This window comes from Photinus pyralis, unplaced genomic scaffold (assembly GCF_008802855.1).
Source record: "Photinus pyralis isolate 1611_PpyrPB1 unplaced genomic scaffold, Ppyr1.3 Ppyr1.4_LG5, whole genome shotgun sequence".
Lineage (NCBI taxonomy): Eukaryota > Metazoa > Arthropoda > Insecta > Coleoptera > Lampyridae > Photinus > Photinus pyralis.
The window spans coordinates 35,645,691-35,665,770 of record NW_022170596.1 but is presented as its reverse complement, the minus strand read 5'-3'; the positions used below and the strand labels follow the sequence as shown (position 1 = coordinate 35,665,770).

Here is a 20,080-nt window from a genome sequence, read left to right as displayed (position 1 = left end):
ACTAAATGACAAAATTCCACATCCATACTATAGTTTGCAAAGTCCGTCGAACGAAAAGTTATTCTCACATTGTTTCAAAGGAGCTGACGGCATTGCCGATGTGGACACGTAATTATTAATAATTCACTTTCAAGATTGATCTGGAAGTTGTACGCCCTTTGCACAAACATATGACGCCTTGACTTATACTACCTCCACCGTTAAATTTCGTTACACACCTTGCGGGCGTCGCAAGTAGAAGTAGGTAACTGACAGAATCCCGCTTAGAAAATTAATTGGCTACGTGCTACCACATGAATAGTTTTCTGTGACGCTTGGGTAATTAAAAATCCGCCGCCGCCTTGAAAGAAAATTCATTTTGGCTAAAATGGGGCGACACTGTTGTCGCTGGCAATTTATATATTATTAGAGAGACAGGTTAAATATATAAGAAATACAAAGTCGTAAGTTCTTTAAGGGTTGACGGATATCGTGAGGGATATATGGTATCGATTCCGGTCGGATGCTTGTTGGGCCTCGGTGGCGGCGGTGGCGCAAGCGTGTCGTCGCGACGCTGAAAGACTCGCGGCGTATGTACTATCAAACTGCCAGTGCTTCAGTTACCGCGTTTACTGATTGTAAGCGTCGCAATCCCATCAATCCATCGTAAATCTTGGACGCACATGTTCCAACTACGTTAATAAATTTAAACGATTTTTCCCAGACTATGCAAATGGACGCTTCAGCTTAACCCTTAAACACCCCCAATTAGAACAATTACCCGGTTTTTTTAAATTTGTTGGTGCATTCATGCCGCCCATTTCTTAAACAAGGACAGAGTTTATAGTGACAGTATAAGCACATGTTTCTCGAATACTTTTCACCCATCACCAAGTATAATTGAGTACACTTTTCCCAAGTAAGTAACGTTTCTATCACTTTTACAATGTGCCGTTTAATTTAAGGCGTGCGTCGTCGAAATTTACGCGGCAATTTGTTGTATCGTGCGGCGTTGTAATTCCGAAATTCCAGGAAGAGTTATCAGTTTCGCTCGGCGAGATAAATTTTAATTTATAAACTAGCTCTAACTCAAACTTGTGAATGTTGCGGCAACTAGTTCGATAAATTAGTCCAAAATTTTAGAGTAACTTTTGATGACGTTCGAGAATAGTTTATCGTCTGGTGGGGTTGGATAAAAAAGTACGAAAGGAAGAATTTTCCAATACATTTTGGTGATAAATAAAGTGAAAAAATTCAAATCTAGCACACCCCTCTGAGTGGGCCAAGAGAAGGATAAAAAAGATTCAATTCTTGGTTCCTTAATTAAACAGCAACAGCGCAGGTAAAATTCTTAATTTTTAACATCCCTAAATTAACAAATTAGGACTACTTGAATCATGTGCAACAAATGAAGTTTTTCAAAAGTCATATTACAAATGTATTAATTTAGTGCAGGTAACGGAACAGTTGACATTATTATCTATTGCAGAATTGCCCGCTTGACGTCGGTGGAAGAAACTATTAGGATTAGTTCTCAAGATACATGGTGTACACATCCGCATTTTGTTTATTATAATTTTATGGGCGGTTCATTATGTGGAATCGTCATTGCTTTTTTACGACAATCTGACAATGAGAGCATTGCCTATGAGCATTTAATTCACAGGTTTCACATAATGTCAAAAACTAAGAATTTAATTATAATGCTGGAGAATTAATTAAATTATTCATTTTATCAGTCCTTGACCTATTCTATTTTCTTGTTTAAAAAATGAACGCTTCGGTTTCTGTTTGCGATTTGAAAAATTCACAGATTTCTCAATCCATGCAACCATCGGAGACATTGGAAATGATAACCGTATAACCTATAAAGCCGTATGCAAAACACAAATAATAATAATAATAATAATATGGTCTTTATTTCATCTAACACATTAATCGAAGCCTTGATTTTAGGGCGAAGTTCAGAATAACTCTTATTCACCCGGAATCACTTGCTCCACTCGCTGGCAAGCTCGCGCTCGTGTCGCAAACGTAAACTTTCTGAATAATAAACGTCGTAACGCGCTTGAATACTATTATAGGAGATATGCAAGAATTTTAGATTCGAATTAACAAAACCCTTGCGCACTGTTAAGTATGGTACCGTATCGACAGTACTCGGGACTTTTCCTGAATCAATTCGCATTTATTATTATCTACTTCTGAAAGCTATTTTGAACAATAAATCAAATAATGTTCCTTGATTGTTTTATGAGATGAATTTTATAACTAATCAATCAGAAATGTAGACTTCTTCAAAATGGAAAAAAAATCGATCGATTTTTGGTTTTGAAAGATTATACGTTTTGTTTATCTACCCCTAAGCCTAAGAAATGGTTTGTTGAAACTAAAAACTAAACACGGGAATCTTTAAAGGATTCGATTTGGGTACCTACAGCACATAAAATATTGTTTCACTTATATCTTAATAACGAGAATGGTAGTGACAGGCATTTTTTTTACTCGAATGTGGTTCCATTTTAATTTCTTGAAAAACCTGTAGTAGTTGACATAATAAAGGGGTCGAAAAGCGCTCTTTAATTCTTTCGATACCAAACTTGCTTCTTCGGTTCTAAATCTTTTTGAATCCAACGATGTCCCGGCGAACTTTTGTCTAACGATTACTGCTGAAGATTTTTCCTCCTGAAAACTGACTTCAAAGTTAGGGCGTTCTGAACTGTTTGCCTGTAAAAATCAAACACAAAGTGCCCATACATTTTGTTAACCAACTATTCTAATGTAAAATATTGTAAAATGTAAATTGGAAAAGAAGTCATACTGTAAGTGGGTATATATCCTGGAAGGTTTTCAATAGCTCGTCTCCCTTTCTTGTAATCAGTCTCTAGAGCTATTCTCGTGTGATTAAGGGGCCCATCCCGTATTTTTAGCGCATTTTTGCAAAAATTTTTATTTTAAATTATTATTTATCAAAGTTGCCAACAAAATATAGTTGTCTGATTAAAAACGGTTTTTTCCTTAAAGAACTAGGAAAAAATTGAAGGATTGGTTCTTTATGTAAATCTTCACAAATGGAATGGGTGAAACGCACGTTATGATTTATTAAAAATCTACATTCGATTGCCCTGAATATTTAATGCTGTCATGGAAGTGAAATCGATTATCTTTCTAAAACAAACATTTTCAGGGATTGCTGTAGTGGTGTAATTAATTCTCATTTTTTTCGTGCAACAAGCTGCTGAATTTTTCATGAGATTGCTTCCGAATGGCAAATAAGGGCACTAAATGGAGGCAATATTGGTGTTACACCTTAAGTTTCATTGTGTAATAATAATCGATAAGCATCGCCCATTTTACATAATTGGATAAAACGCTACAAAAACGTATTTTGCCTCTCACTATAAGCGGTATAATCAAAGTATATGCGCTCGACGCGCGATTACGGTGGCTATTAGATTAAATTATGGGAGCTTTTTATGTCGCATCGAAATTTCCATGCAGTAGGTACTTGTTCTTAATATGGGTATAATTTTTACATTTTGCAGCGCACCTATAACAGGTACCCGAGATTCATATCTCGCAACATAAAGTGAATTACGTAATTGAAGTACTTTTGACGAGTTTTATAAAGAATTGCATAAGTTCGGTGCAATAAAATTTTGACGAGTTGTTCTGTAGCCAAATGAGTTTTAAATTAGATTGGGTTTACCGTTACTTCATTCGTACGTTGTACGCTGCTTCGAAATTAATTAGCACAGAAAGTAGTGTAAGTTGGTTCTGTATTGAGCAACTTTGTAAAAGTAAGATAATCATAAAATAATTTACTGTTGGGAATTATTCCTTAAAGCTGGAAGGGTTTAGAATAGTTTTTTCGTTACAACGGGGCACAGACTCAATGTAGTTTAGTACAGAAGGTAGCGTATACCAATTACAGTACACAAAATTGCTATTCCATTTCAAAAACCACATTGATCTCTCGTTAAGCCAGATTTGTAGATTTTACAATTGACCGTATGAGTGGGAAATTAGTAAAAACCAACAGAAAATTTTAACCACAGGAATGAAAAAAATAACTTTCCAAAAGCATTACTGTATTTTGCAATAAGCCATTTTGCAATCGTGTTATGGAAGTGCACAAAAGCATATAGAGTTTGTGGATCCACACTCTTGACCGGTTGATCGACTCTACTTTCCTACTCCCAGAGGGCAACAGACCAGGCCCGAAGGACACACTCCAAACGCATTATTTCCGGCAACAGCGCAGACACTTACGCATGCAAAAAGTCCTTGGCAAGGCACTTGTGCTGTGAAATAAATGCGATGTTAATATCACAATTGAAACATGAAGGGATGAATGTGGGTATAGCATTTTCGTTTCAGGTGTAGTGTAGCTGTAGTTCCAAAGGAACCGAACCAAACATCCCTCCCACACTTGACATTTGATCGAATTGATAATGCAATTTTATTACTTTCAATGGAAGCTCTCTGTCAGTTGTTGTAAATGCGAATGAGTGAAACAAATTTTAGCTAATTAAAAAAAAGACATGAACTTAACATCATACTTACCATTTACAGTGCAGAGAACTGCAACCAATGCAACAATAACGAGCAAGAAGAATTTCATTGTGACCGTTAGTAAATGTTGTGACTGAATGTCTAATGAAAACAAATCGCTCCGTTTCGTATTTATAGAGTGTTGTTATCCTACAAGCCTACAACCACCACCTGGAAAATTTTTAGTTGATTACAAACATAAATGAGTCGATAAACAGGTTCAAAGGCCTAAGTGTTTATTATTTAATGAAACGGAACCGGTAGTTTCAAATTAATAAATGAAAGGATCTCTTTGTTACTTATTATTTTGATAAAGTCTACCAATCACCAGCGATAGGCTTTGAGGGAACCTAAATTACATGAAATGAGGAAACGCAAAACTTATTTTGGCGTACCAGTTGTGATTTAAAGTATCTAGGCTTCCCACTACGTAGTCATGGTCATCCGGTTCCCCATCCACAGAGTCTTAACGTGTGACCAGACATTCAAGTGCGTAAACTGAGCCATCCCTGCTACCGCCACATTCTGTGTAGCTTGGGAAAGAATACGAAAATGCACCTAGGTAGTCAAATTGAGCGCTGGAAAGTTATTGGAGATCTTGAAATAGTTGATGGCTGGCGTGTACAAGCTGAGTCTTCCGTATTTCTAGGATAGATCTTTATCCAATGTTGGAACGAGATGTTTAAGATTGAACTGCTGATTGATGCTACTTCCTCTTCTTCATATTAAACTAGGACTTACGTTTTCTATTTTTTCTTGAATCTTATTGTCTGTTTTCTAGACTGCTTCAGTCTGTAAAGCATTGGCGTAAACAGCAGTCGTCCACATTAGAAACCAAGACATTTTGATCAACGTTTTCATTCGATGAGTAACTTCATTTTGTACTCGTATGAACGTATAGTCAATTAATATTTTACAGTTTCCAGCGTGGTCTTTGAATGTTTTTTAGTTTGGAACTTGGAAATCATTCATAATTCCAATAAGTAAATCTACCTACCGCATCTGATATGTAATTCAATCGGTAATCGATAAATGTACTCGTAGATACGTTCAAAAGAAAGTCTTTGTGATTATTATTTGGAAGTTTGTATATTGAGAGTGGTTTCTTTTAGTATTTTGATAAAGCTCACCAGTTACTTGTGGTAGGTTAGTTAGTACAACAATAACAAATAATAAAAAGACACCGCTTACAATCATTAATGTGTATAATGGAAATGTCATATCGATTCATACCCTTAATTTCTGGACATTTACATTGATAGCACTCGTTTTGGATAAAAAGCAAATCAGGTCCATTTACCACGCGCAAATTGATAGTCGATTACGTTATGCTATATTTGTGTGGGCCAACTCTACACACATCCCCGACACAGAACCTCCCTATTTGAGAGATCCGTCACATACTTGAGTATTAAATACAAAATACTTTTGTTAGCACAACAATATCGAGATATTACGCATTATTACACATGTATTATAAAGTAGGTGAGTTATAAATTTTATTGTTATTGTAAATACTTTTGCAAGTATATGCTTGTCAGTTTATTTAAATCTTCACAGACGTTTTAGTCTGCATGGGTGCCATCATGAAAAGGTTGTTTCGATGTAGAATAAACTGTTTTGACTGATTTTGATAGTTTATTTTATGTAAGTTTTAAAACCGATTGATGCAACTCTGCCAGAGTTGAGCATTTCGAGTAATTCAAGATGGCGGCCGAAATATTGAAAATTTTATTCTGAAGCGACATGTTTTTTAGATCGAGGAGTACGAATTTTACGTACTATTAATGTTAAAAATGTTATTCTCAAATTAAGGCTGCAATAAACATTTTTGTTGCAAGTTATGAGTTACACTAACCAAGATGTTTAAATGCAGTGGTCGATCCATTCTCTTATTTTAATTTGGGGTGTATATAATAAGAGTGTATTTTAAATTTGGGAAAGACACATACATTAATCCCCCCAGAGAGGAAGAAGAATGTTTTTTCAATTTTTAGATCAACTGCATTTTCCTATGCAGTGAAAAGTGCTTTGTGTTCGTCGTTTATCGCATCTGTGCAGGCCAGAAATTTGGATTATATATATTATTATTTAAAACTTCTTCACGACCTTTTCAGTTAGTATTTTTGATGAAATAGACCAAAATCGCAAATAAGTGATAGTGTTATCATTTTTATTTTTATTTTTTTATTTTAAAAGAGTGCGAATTTTAATAGGTGTTGCGCTGTATGCGTTCAATGATCTTTAGAGCTTCAAAACCCCTTGTTTCCAAGAATACATTAATGGCGTAGGAGAACAACAACAGGACAACCATAATTGCACCAATAACTGACTTTACAATACACTTCTATCTCCTTGATCGTTCTTCTGATTTTAATTGTGTTGGATCATTATAGTTGAAATGTCTTGGTTATTCGAAGCTGCTATCTTAAAATATTACAAAAAAATGTTCATCGCTCGGGACAACTTTAAGGTTACAAGTTTACCATTAACCTGCACCTTTAACCCATTTGATCAGAGTAATCAACATTATTGTTAGTCGTCATACCTACTTTATTGAAAATTAAAACATCGTCCATTTTCGTTTGAAGTCGCATGTAGGTACCAATTTCTGCAAATTTGATTCAGATTGCGTTTTTGAGGTTTTTAATGGTCCAAAGCAGACCGCAAAAATATGTTTTTATCGTCACTGATTAGTATTTTCTTGAAGGAAATTGCCCTTCTGGATAACCGTTGTTGGTGATACAATACCACGTTCAGATGAATCACATGCAAAACAGGGTTCTTAGTACGGGCCTTTTACGGACTATATTGTGCTTCATGCATATGCAAAAGAGAACCACATATCACATCAGTTCCTACATAAGTACAATAAACTTGAAATCTAATGGTTTTCAAAATACACTTTATTTCAACAATACGTATCGTTTAAACAGCCATTTTACATTGTGAACACGAGCACGAAAGTATACTCGATCGTTTCAAATGGCTTATTGATCAAGTGGATGTTCCTCTACTTTCTTCCGAGTCCCAGAGGGCAACAGACTTTTCCCGCAGGGCAAACTTCAAGAAGATGATTGCCCCCAAACGTGCAGGTTTCAACACAGGAAAAGAACCTCCCCTCGCAAGGTATTTGTGCTGTGAGATACGAATGAGATTAGTTTCAAATGATCGAACGCCACAGGTAAAGTGTTTGGCCTGATTGTACCACGCTAGTTGAACTGACAGAATTTAGGATTTTGATTAGACTGAACTCTTTCAGTTTAACTTCACATGGTACAACCCCACCGTCTTTATATCATGAAATAATAATTACCAGTCACGGAGCTGAGAACTGCAACCAATGCTACGACAACGAACAAGAAGAACTTCATTCTGACTGAATGCCTGATGAAACAAAATCGTTCAGGTGAGCTTTTATACGGTCCTGTTATCTGCAACGCAATCACCTGCTTATGCACCGTTGCGAAATATATAAAAAAAGTTTTAAATAAGTTACTGTCTTTGATTCACTTAATTTAGAATTGGTGTCAACAAACTTCAAGATGGCTACTTTTGAGGAACATTTACCAACTTCTTAAAGTTAAATAGGCGCCATATTGGATTTTTAGAGTACTTAATAGATTTTTTAATTCTCTTTTCAACGAGCTATCATAGCATAAGATTGAAAATAAGATACCAGTTATATCAACGTTATATCTTTTTATATTTTAATCAGGTAGTCCTTGATGAATTAAAAAAAAACAAAACAAAATCTAGTATATAGTATAGAATATAAGGTATAAATGCAATAAACTTAAAATGTAATAGTTTTCAAAATACACTTTATTTCAATAATGGTATAGTTCAAACAGCCATTTTACATCATTACACAAGCACGAAAGTATACCGAATGTGTGAATCGATTTTATTCGCATTTTTCAAATGGCTTTGATCTAGTGGATATTCCTCTACTTTCTTCCTAGTCCCATAGGGCAACAGACTTGTCCCGCAGGACAAACTCCAAAAATATGATTGCCTCCAAACGTGCAGGTTTCAGTACAGGAAAAGAACATCCCCTTGCAAGGTATTTGTGCTATAAATTACAAACGAGATTAGTTTCAAATGATCTTGGTCTGAGTGTAGGATTTTGATTAGATTGAATTGACTGGACTTTTTCCTTTCAACATTTGGTACAACCCCACCTTCTTTATAGTACGATTTACATCATGAAACTGCATATTTACCAGTTACGGAGCTGAGAACTGCAACCAATGCTACGACAACCAACAAGAAAGACTTCATTCTGACTGAGTGACTATAATGGAACCAAATCGTTCAGGTGAGCTTTTATACGGTCCTGTTATCTGCAACGCAATCACCTGCTTATGCACCGTTGCGAAATATATAATTAATTGCATCTGATAAAAATAAATCGATAGCGAATTTAATGTGGTTTGTCATTTAGAAGAAAGCCATATCGCAGGTGAACGGAATACGATAACAAATTAATTTTAAGAATTGAAAAGATTTGGTGGTTTAGCGTAACGCTTTGATAATCTGTATCAATAACTTGCGATAAGATCTAGAAGCATGCTGATAGTATAGAAAACAACATTTACTACAGGAGTTAATTTGAATACCCTTGAAGCGGCATTGTAAATTTTTCCGTATACAAGTCAGATGCATGTAAATAATTTGCGTGTTTGCTACAGACATCTAAAGAATTCCAAGATCCTAATGCTATGCACGACAAAGAATCCATCCTGTATATTAATGATAAAGTGAAAATTGCTGCAATTCATACTTTGTTCAAACACCTCAAAATTAGAAATATCAGTCTGTACGTAAGTAGTGCCACCATGAATTTTACTGTCAAAGCGCGCCAATTAATAAGTATCCTGAAATTTTTACCTTATTCAATAAATCATATTTAGAATGAGAATGACTTTCTTGAATTTCAGTTACATCCACGCTGTTGTCCAACATAATTTTGATAGAAAATCACTTTTATCTTTTAAAATCGCTCAATACTTAGTTGACATGTCTCAAGTTTTCCTAAAGGCTAAAACTTCTCAAATTCTTGATATCTTCTGACCAGATGCCTGACTGTGGTGAATTTCCGGTATTGCACAGGTGTAATTGTTGACGGTAAGCTCTCTATATCCTGAACATATAACTGGCAACGCTTGGCGTAGGGGAAGTGTCCAGGCCCATGGAAGTAGGGAGTCACTTTTTTGACAGTTAGGTGCGTATACCAACCACCAGGTCATTTTGCATGTATATTTTTCTTTACTAGATCAACCACCTTGAAATACTGAATCCAAAGGTGAGCCGTGAGTCATTCTCTTTAATCTGTTCCAATTTCTCCTCAAATTTCTTGACTTGATTGGGTTTCTCTTTAATTAAGGCATTTAGTCGAACTTTTCTTCTCTTAGTTAGCTTTGGTCAAGTATTTTGTTGGAAAATGCCGTCGTTACAAGAAAATGTGCTCTTACCCCTCTCGCAAACGCGTGCGGCCGTGACCCTGAAGCATTTTATATATGCTGCCCAAAAAGGAGCACTACACAGTTAAGTGAGAGTCGAGAGATGCTGCAGCGATCATTTGCTGCGTATTACAGTGTAGTGGCCGGTCAGAGGTGTCGTTTACTATACAATTTATTCTCTACAACTTCTTAAAATAGAATTTCTATCTCTTATGAACAATGATATAAAAGAATGTCTGATGAAAAACGCGAGGTACCTAAAAACTGTGTAAAAAAAAATGACCTTTCGAAATTGGTTGGGAATTCAAAAAAAGTGCGTGAATAAAACTTCTCAAGAATTTAATCAACTGTCATTTAACAGCATTAACCCAGTATCCCTAGAAAAGAATAATTGTTAAATTAATCTACAATATTTCAGTGGCGCTAGCTTACAAGAGCTAGTAAAAATTGCCCCACACTTCTTGGTTGTGGCGGCAGCGCTTTGACGTTTTGGCGCTATCTGGAGCCCAGAGATTGTGATTTTGTACGTTTATAAATATGCTTTAATTTCTGTCTGGCGTAAATTATACTATAAGCAGCCTAACCTTCTCGGTAAATCCGAGGTAGTATAATATTGCAGAGAGAGGAGAATCAATCATGGAAAAAGCCTTGTAATAGTCAAACATAATTAAACGTGAAGTCTTATTTTGGTCTTTAGCAGCCATAATGGCATCAGTAAAATCAGCTAGGGTTGTAATACAGCTATAGCCTTTTCGAAACAGCGAGAGAGTTATGGGTATATTTTCTTGCTTATGAAGATAGGATTAATGTGCAATTTTAGGTTTATTATACCATTGAATAACGATTTTTCACTCAAGGATTGAAAAGAATATGTAGCTTTATAAAAGATGTATATATCTATAATCAATCTTGTACTTTGAGAAATGAAAACAAACTTTAAACGCATATGCTCGAATATTTGATGGAAAATGAAACAAAGCAAGAACTAAAAAAGTTTGCTGTGCCTAGCACACCTGCTCAGGCGCGATTCTGCCCTTTTATGTCTAAGAATATGTATACCAAATTTGGAGTCAATCGGTTCAGCCGTGCAGCCGGAAATAAGAGTACAGACGGACCGACAGAGAGATCGACAGACCGACGGATCGACAGACTTACATTGTCGAGATTTTGTTTGATTTAAATTCCTGGTGTTTCAAAACGTGTATTTCCGTAAAAAAGTGGGGAGGAGGAGGTCGATTTTTACTACAATGGAATATCTCTCTTACTAACGTGCGGGTGGTAAAAAGAAATTGTCGGCAGATATCCATAGTCGGCAAAATACGCACCTCCGCCATTTTTTCCCAGTCATACCACAAAGCCTTCAAGTAACATCCTTTAATAAGTCCTAGGACTAACTAGAAAAACAAAATTTGTGTCGCAAACTTCATTTTTATTCATCAACATAATCGCCTTCAAGAGCTAAACAATCATTCCTACTCTTTCCTAACTTTTCGATACCATACCCTTACCCTCAAAATAAGCTTCTGTTGCAGCGATAACCTCCTCAATCTTTTTCCTTGGAGCATCTTTCTGAGATCAGTAAGCAAACAGTGGTTGCCAAGGGGTAGATCTGGAGAGTCTATGGTGAATGGGGAAGCAGATTAAAGCCCAACTCGTTCAATTACACTATTGTTTACATAAACTTGTGGCACGGTGAATTGCCTAGATAAAAGATAATTTTGCAGAAGTAGCGTCAATTTCAGCACAGCAGCTTTACTGTTTATGGTCGCAATCTGTGGGTTAGTCCTGGGACTTATTGAACGATGGATCTGGATCTGTCAAAATAAAGTTGACAGTTTTCACCATAGTGTAGGTAAAAGATCTTTTGAAGATTTCTTTGAGGGACTTAGGTATCACCGATTGTGTAGCTTAGTGGTAGTAGTGCAGCGGAGAGCCGGCGCTAACTCGCTTATTTGAGGTAGTTTTTTTTTTCGGAGTAGAAAGAATTGGGACCCACACCATTTTGTTCAGAAATGTTTGAACCTTCAGAATCTCGCTTTACGACATTTTCCCGTGGTCCTGACAAAAGTTATAGGCCGCTAAAGTTGAAATTTACTCATTTTCGCGCGCGCGACTAGACCACCGAAAGTATTTATTTTCTCAGCAACTAAGCGATATACATCAATAATTCCTTTTGTAAAATGAAAGTACATTTATAGCAGAATCTAAAGCATTCAATTTACCTACCTTGTTATGGCACAGTTTTTAGAAAAATGACCGTCAACTTCCAAAATTCGTGTAGCAGATGAAAAGTGCGCACTTTGAACTCTCATAACTTTTTATTTCACGATATCGATTTCCAATATTTATAGCTCATTCGATGCTCCAAAGCATTGTGATTATTTTATTTTCTATAACATTACCGTGAATTTTTCATAATAAAAAAGTTACGGTCATTTAAGTAAAAACCTACCGACCTCGCCGAGTCGGGAGTCGCGAGTGAGACGGAGAGGGAAGGATAGTCAGCAGCGTTCGCGCAACAAGGAGCGATGCGTAAGAGATTCTACTTTACTAAGAAATTTCTCTCCGAATACCAAAACTAGCTATTTAGGCCGTTTACAAATGCATTCCGCCAAGTTGCATTGTAAAATCTCAAACAATTCATTAACTCCATGTATCTCAGTTCTTTGGTGAAATATATAGGTACAATAGGTACCTTTCCCTGTAAATTTTGGGGGTTACTCCACATCAGGTATCTCTTGTGCTGTGCTGTATATTGCAAGATCAGCAGTAACAACGGTATGATTTTGTCCCAAAGATTCAGGCTTGTTTTTTTATTTCACTAGACGATGGTTAGGATTGTATTGTAGCTCGCTGCTGGAGAATTCAAAAACGGCATAGGTATATTATATTGAATGGTAGATACCGGAACTTACTTAGGAGGATTATCAGCAGGTACTTAGGCTGTTAAAGTCAGTTATCTGGTCGTTATCTAGTGATAGGTAAACCTGGTGGTTAATCATTTCTAGACATGCCGTCTGCATGATCTCGAATTTAAACTTAACTTAAATAATTTAAATATGTAGTCATCTCAATAGTTTCAAAACTTTTATGAGTTTATTTTTTCCCCCCGGTTCTTTTGAAATGTGTTAAATTCAACTTTCAACTTTTAATGTAATAATTCAACCCTCCGGTTGGTTGTCTTAACTTAACAAGGCTTGATAATAATTCGTTTTGAAACTTAGGACAACCTTTCCGGTTTAACCACCCTTCAGGTTTTTTCACTTGGCTTCGGCCAGTTAATAATTAAAAAACAACATGTTCGTCTTATTCGTCTTCAACGTTTGTAACTTACCGTTTTCCTGTTAAATTTCACATCGCCTGATGATGGCAGTACGCCGAAGCTATAGTCGCTTTTATTTTTAAAAACTTCAACGAATAAAAACTATATGGGAAAGGTTTAGAGAGTTTTGATCACACAATATATTTCAACCCCCATTTCAAGGAACGATGGATCCAAACACCAAAAAAAAAAAATCCATGTATTCGTTTAGGAGCCACCCTCAAAAAAGTGGTAAAGTTTCTTTTTTTCTCAGCAACAGTTACAGAGACTGGTGGTAAGTCTTTGAATAGGTTTTGCTGTATGCCCTTTCCGGTTTTGCAAATAATTTTTCAAAATTCCTACCGCAAAAGGGCACACCCCTCAATAGGGGTGCGAAAAAATGTTGATTTCGACGAAATTTGGTATCTGGTGGTTTTTGAATCTGAAATTAGTTTTTGAAAATTCGAAAAAAATAATTCCACTGCAATTCTTGGCCGGACAACGAAAATTGACAAAATTCCACGAAGTTTGTTGTCTAGGTACATACTTACGGAACAAAATTATTGAACAGTTTTTCTTAAGGTCATTTTTCAAACAAAAGTTACACTCTGACTCATTTGCAAATTGGTCTTTCGGGTCAGAAAATGTTCTCCGACAGTGGCTTAACAAGTACAGTAAACGTCAATATTACATGTTCTGCTAAGGGTGTCTACCTACATTTCACAAAAATTTGTCAAATAAAAAATGATAATTTTATCACAGCGGCCATTAATAACTTCGACATCAACGAGGAAACCGTCACAGAATGAGCATAAGTAGGCTATATTCTGTGGAAACAGACGAAAAAAATTCAACGCACAGTCTTTTTTCAAAAGCGAGATACATCGACAGAAGAAATCCAAATTCCTCGTTTACCTATCACTAGATAACGACCAGCACCAGATAACTGACTTTAACAGCCTAAGTACCTGCTGATAATCCTCCTAAGTAAGTTCCGGTATCTACCATTCAATATAATATACCTATGCCGTTTTTAAATTCTCCAGCAGCGAGCTACAATACCATCCTAACCATCGAACTTGCCTTACATGGAAAAAATTTAAAAAGAAATTGTACGATTATCTAGTCAATGGGTGTTTCTACAATATACAAGAATTTTTATATCTTCCAATATTTAATTGTTTGTTTGTTTAACTGTTCGTTTGTTTAATTAATGTTATATTGACTTGTTCCATACAAATGTTATTTGTCGAAGGAATTAAATGGGAGCGTCCATTGGTCAAATCACACGGAAACTGCAACCCGCAATAAATCAAATAGTGCAGAATGCGGAAAATACAGGATTTAGGTTTTCGCTTGAAAAGACAAAGTGCATCCATTTCTGTAGATTGAGGAGACCGCACTACGATCCTGTCCTTTTCTTCAAGAACAACCCCATTCCAATAACAAGATCTATCAAATTCCTAGGTCTCATATTTGATGACCAACTAAGGTGGAATCTGCACATCAATAGTCTTATTGAGCGATGTAAGTCGGTCACCAATATCCTTAAAGCCCTTGCGGGTACTAAGTGGGGTACTGACCCCGATACTATGCTAGATATCCATCGATCCCTTCTTCTGTCTAAAATGGATTACGGGTGCGTGGTTTATTCCTCGGCTCGCAAGTCGACGCTGAGGAAACTAGACCCTATACATCATACCGGTTTGAGATACTGTATAGGTGCGTTTCCAACCAGTCCCGTGGATAAGCTATACACTGAAACTGGTTTTTCTTCTCTCTTCCGAAGACGTGATCGGCTCCTGTGCGGATACGTAGTAGGGATCCGTGCTCAGCCAAATCACCCTAATTATACATTATTTTTTGGAGATCGTCATGGATACGAGAATAGACCTTCACTAACAAGACCTACTGGGGTACGAGCACAGGAACTACTAAGAATGATGAATGTTGGGCTTCCAACAGTATTACCTGTAGGATTTGGAGAAGTTCCCCCCTGGATGGTTCCTGAGATCGTTTCATGTTTTGCTCTGACCGAATTTGAGAAAGAGAACACGTCTGCTATAAAGTTTCAAAGGAAATTTAACGCCATTATGGAAGAGTATCATAGCCCTAAGGCTATCTATACGGACGGGTCGCGGACGCAATCGGGTGTGGGATGTGCCATCTATGTAGATGGCGAAACACATGAGTGGACTCTATCTTCCTCATGCACCATCTTCAGTGCCGAACTGTATGCCATATGGCAAGCTCTGCTTTTCTGCCTTATGAGCAATACAGAGGAGAGCTTTGCTATTGTAAGTGATAGCCAGGGCGCATTAAATAGTATTAAATCTCGATTTCCTCGGGACCCACTAGTGCAAAGGATTCAGGCTGTTTACAGCAATGTTGTCGAGGTTGGGAAAAGCATTTTTTGGATTTGGGTACCTGGCCATGTTGGTATACGTGGCAATGTGATGGCAGACGAAGCTGCTAAAAGAGCCACGGGAGTGAGATATGTGGACGTTCAGGTAGTGAGGCATCTGGACCTAAAAGCAGCTTTAAGAGCAGCATTAGTACACCCTAAACCATGGAGACCACCACTACTTCTCAGTAGGATTGAGCGAGTGAAAATCCACCGCTTAAGAATCGGTCATACGCAAATAACGCACGCCCATCTGTTACGCGGGGAGCCTCCTACGGTTTGTGTACGCTGCGGTAATCAAATGACTGTTGAACATATCCTAAGGGAGTGTCCGGTACTGGAGCCCATCAGGCAATCTTTTCATTTAATAGATGAAGTAGGAGAAATACTCAAACAGCCACAACATCTTAAAAATGTAATAAAATACCTAAGGTCTGCAAATATATTCGACATGTTATGATTTATACAGTATTTACAATAGGCTAATGACCAAGTAGTCGACGCCTTAAATAAACAAAAAAAAAAAAAAAAAAAAAATTAATGAATGAATGAATGAATGAATCGTCTAGTGAAATCAAAAAACAAGCCTAAATCTTTGGGACAAAATCATACCGTTGTTACTGCTGATCTTGCAATATACAGCACAGCACAAGAGATACCTGATGTGGAGTAACCCCCAAAATTTACAGGGAAAGGTACCTATTTGTACCTATATATTTCACCAAAGAACTGAGATACATGGAGTTAATGAATTGTTTGAGATTTTACAATGCAACTCGGCGGAATGCATTTGTAAACTAAACGGCCTAAATAGCTAGTTTTGGTATTCGGAGAGAAATTTCTTAGTAAAGTAAAATCTCTTAAGCATCGCTCCTTGTTTAGCGAACGCTGCTGACTATCCTTCCCTCTCCGTCTCACTCGCGATTACCGACTCGGTGAGGTCGGTAGGTTTTTACTTAAATGACCGTAACTTTTTTATTATGAAAAATTCACGGTAATGTTATAGAAAATAAAATAATCACAATGCTTTGGAGCATCGAATGAGCTATAAATATTGGAAATCGATATCGTGAAATAAAAAGTTATGAGAGTTCAAAGTGCGCACTTTTCATCTGCTACACGAATTTTGGAAGTTGATGGTCATTTTTCTAAAAACTGTCCATAACAAGGTAGGTAAATTGAATGCTTTAGATTCTGCTATAAATGTACTTTCATTTTACAAAAGGAATTATTGATGTATATCGCTTAGTTGCTGAGAAAATAAATACTTTCGGTGGTCTAGTCGCGCGCGCGAAAATGAGTAAATTTCAACTTTAGCGGCCTATAACTTTTGTCAGGACCACGGGAAAATGTCGTAAAGCGAGATTCTGAAGGTTCAAACATTTCTGAACAAAATGGTGTGGGTCCCAATTCTTTCTACTCCGAAAAAATTTTTTGAACGATTTCGCGGCTCTCTCCGCTGCACTATAGAGCGTGGGGCTGTATAGCCGGGAGGTCGGGTGTTCGAACCTGGGCTGAGGTAAGAATTTTTCATCTGTGGGAGAGATGGGTATTTCCTTAGATCAGTTTCGAGCCGGCTACTCCGAATTAGGTTTTCCTGCGGTTTCCTAATTTGTAAGGTAAATAAATAAATAGGTAAATAAGTAAATAGGTAAATAAATCATAAGCAACTGACGATATCTATCACTTCTTAGTCGGTTTTTAAAACGAGAGGTAACCTTTGCGCGAGATACTTTGGATTATAAGAGATATAGGTAAAAAAAAACAGTTTTAAATAAAAGTTACTGTCTTTGATAAGCTAATTTAGGATTGATGTCAAAAAACTTCAAGATGGCTACTTTTGAGGAACATTTACCAACTTCCTAAAGTTAAATAGGCGTCATATTGGATTTTTAGATTACTTAATTGATTTTTTTAAGTCTCTTTTCAACGAGCTATCATAGCATAAGATTGAAAATAAGATACCAGTTATATCAACGGTTTTTATATTTTAATCAAGTAGCACTTGATGAATTAAAAAAAATCAAAATCTAGTATATAGTAAATAGATAAGGTATAGACATTGGTATAGATGCAATAAACTTAAAATGTAGTAGTTTTCAAAATGTACTTTATTTCAATAATAGTATAGTTCAAACAGCCATTTTAGATTATTACACAAGCACGAAAGTATAACGAATGTGTGAATCGATTTTATTCGCATTTTTCAAATGGCTTTGATCTAGTGGATATTCCTCTACTTTCTTCCTACTCCCATAGGACAACAGACTTGTCCCGCAGGACAAACTCCAAAAAGATGATTGCCTCCAAACGTGCAGGTTTCAGTACAGGAAAAAAACATCCCCTTGCAAGGTATTTGTGCTATAAAATACAAATGAGATTAGTTTCAAATGGTCTTGGTCTGAGTGTAGGATTTTGATTAGATTGAATTGACTGGACTTTTTCCTTTCAACATTTGGTATAACCCCACCTTCTTTATATCATGAAATAATATTTACCAGTTACGGAGCTGAGAACTGCAACCAATGCTATGACAACCAACAAGAAGGACTTCATTCTGACTGAGTGACTAATGGAACCAAATCGTTCAGATGAGCTTTTATACGGTCGCGTTATCTGCAGCGCAATCACCTGCTTATGCACCGTTGCGAAATATCAAGCATCTGATAAAATTAAATCGATAACGAATTAAATGTGGTTTGTCATGAGAAGAAAGCCTTATCGTAGTTGAACGGAAGACGATAACCAATTAATTTGAGAATTGAAAAGAATTTTTTGTAAGTGGTTTAGCGTAAAGCTTTGATAAAGTGTACCAATAACTACTTGCGATAAGCTTTGGATGGTATAGTTAGCAACCAAGGGTTAATGTGAATTAATTTACTCGATGACTCTGCAAATATATCTCTATGCTTAATTTTAACATTTTTATAATCTGTCAAGGGATTCGAATCTTTTTAAGGGCCAATTGTTTTCGAGCTAAATAAAATGAATCCGAAAACTCATTTGTGCTTGTGCCTACAAAAATCCCTTCATCGCCCTTGCGAAGTTAATTTGTGTAGTTTACGAAGAACCAACCTTAAAAATTATCCGGTGGTTGTATTGAAAAAGAATTTCTAATTATGGTCTACCGTCTCAGCTTTTCATTAGACTATTTAATAACATTCCTGATTCCTCGATGTCTCCAGTAATAGAGAATTTAAAGGCATATCACAGTCAAAATAGCGCATATCAGCCGTAGTGGTAGGTACCTTCTGTCACTGAAAGAAAGATGGCTATTGGCTTTACTTAAGTTTGTAGGAATACCATTTCTAATTTTATGACAATTTTTACAAAATTCCTACCCTCTAAAAGGGTAGTTGTCGTTTAGGTTTGTAATTACTGTTCTAGAGGAATCATAGCAATGCTGCGTGGAAATTCAAATTTAATGGAAAAAGGAAAATTGCCGAGCAATCTCTAAACGCCCTCTTTGCCGAAAAACGATCAAGAGATTCACAAGCACGATAATTTTGTGCACAGCAAAGAAAATTGGTAGTTGTTGTATCGGGTAATTTAGGTACTAAAAGAAAATGAAACTGTTTTAAACAGATATTTTAATCTCATACAAGACGCAAAGTCATCCTTGGAGAAAAATAAAAGCAAAAATACTAAAAACTCTTAGTGGGTATGCGATCTGATTAAGATTTGCTATGAAAACTTTCCACGGGGAAAACAAGAAGTTTAACTGAAATTGCTAAAACTCCCGAACTAAAAGTAATCTTGTTGCAAGTAATCCGCTTATTCGAATCCGTGTAAGTGCAATGAAAGTAAATGTTATACATAAAAAGTAATGCGTTCGTTTGTAGTTACATGGAATTGTTTATTTACGTAAATAAAAATGCTGTATTAATGACCAAAAGGAAAAAATAATACTCGAGTTGCTACTTAAATATTCCAGCATGAAATCCGCTCCAGGGGTTCCTTCCTGTGTGAAACCGAGCGAGCTAAGCGCTTCTATGATAAATGACTTAAAACTAATTTATATTCCCCTAGCTGAGTGAGTATTACAAATAGATTATATTAATTAAAGTTCGCAATTTTTCATTTTTACCCAATCCTCGTAACCCAATTTAATAAAAATCGGTTCATATTTTGACCACATCTGCGACTGAAAACTAGTCTATCGGCCAAGTAAAACTTCCTTCATTAGTTTTCAAACAGTGATCGCCTTTCCTTTAGATACTGTTGAAAGCCGCGGGGCCCATTCGAATTCTTTCTGTAATTCCAAATTCTCCGACGATCCTCCGATACAAATATTTAAGAATGTTTGCTACTTTTAAAGCAGTGTATTACGTGTTGAGGGTTTTTATCCAATAACAAATGGGCGCTTTGCGTGTATTT

At 36.4% G+C, this 20,080-nt stretch overlaps 4 long non-coding RNA genes across 4 annotated transcripts in view; 1 reads left to right on the top strand and 3 right to left on the bottom strand.

The window, feature by feature from the left end:
• Positions 1 to 606: 606 nt before the first annotated feature.
• Positions 607 to 20,080, top strand: part of LOC116172576 — a 129,398-nt gene continuing 109,924 nt past the window's right edge. Inside the window, exon 1 of the long non-coding RNA XR_004145704.1 lies at positions 607 to 898. This is a non-coding gene — a long non-coding RNA (uncharacterized LOC116172576). The remainder of the gene's footprint in view (positions 899 to 20,080) is intronic.
• LOC116172571 lies at positions 4,054 to 4,692 on the bottom strand. Its single transcript, XR_004145699.1, has 2 exons — positions 4,546 to 4,692; positions 4,054 to 4,283 (listed from the first exon to the last, which is right to left on the bottom strand). It is a non-coding gene; the product is annotated as an uncharacterized LOC116172571 (long non-coding RNA).
• Positions 8,341 to 8,884, bottom strand: LOC116172573. Its single transcript, XR_004145701.1, has 2 exons — positions 8,760 to 8,884; positions 8,341 to 8,608 (listed from the first exon to the last, which is right to left on the bottom strand). It is a non-coding gene; the product is annotated as an uncharacterized LOC116172573 (long non-coding RNA).
• Positions 17,797 to 18,301, bottom strand: LOC116172575. The gene is made up of 2 exons (XR_004145703.1): positions 18,202 to 18,301; positions 17,797 to 18,064 (listed from the first exon to the last, which is right to left on the bottom strand). It is a non-coding gene; the product is annotated as an uncharacterized LOC116172575 (long non-coding RNA).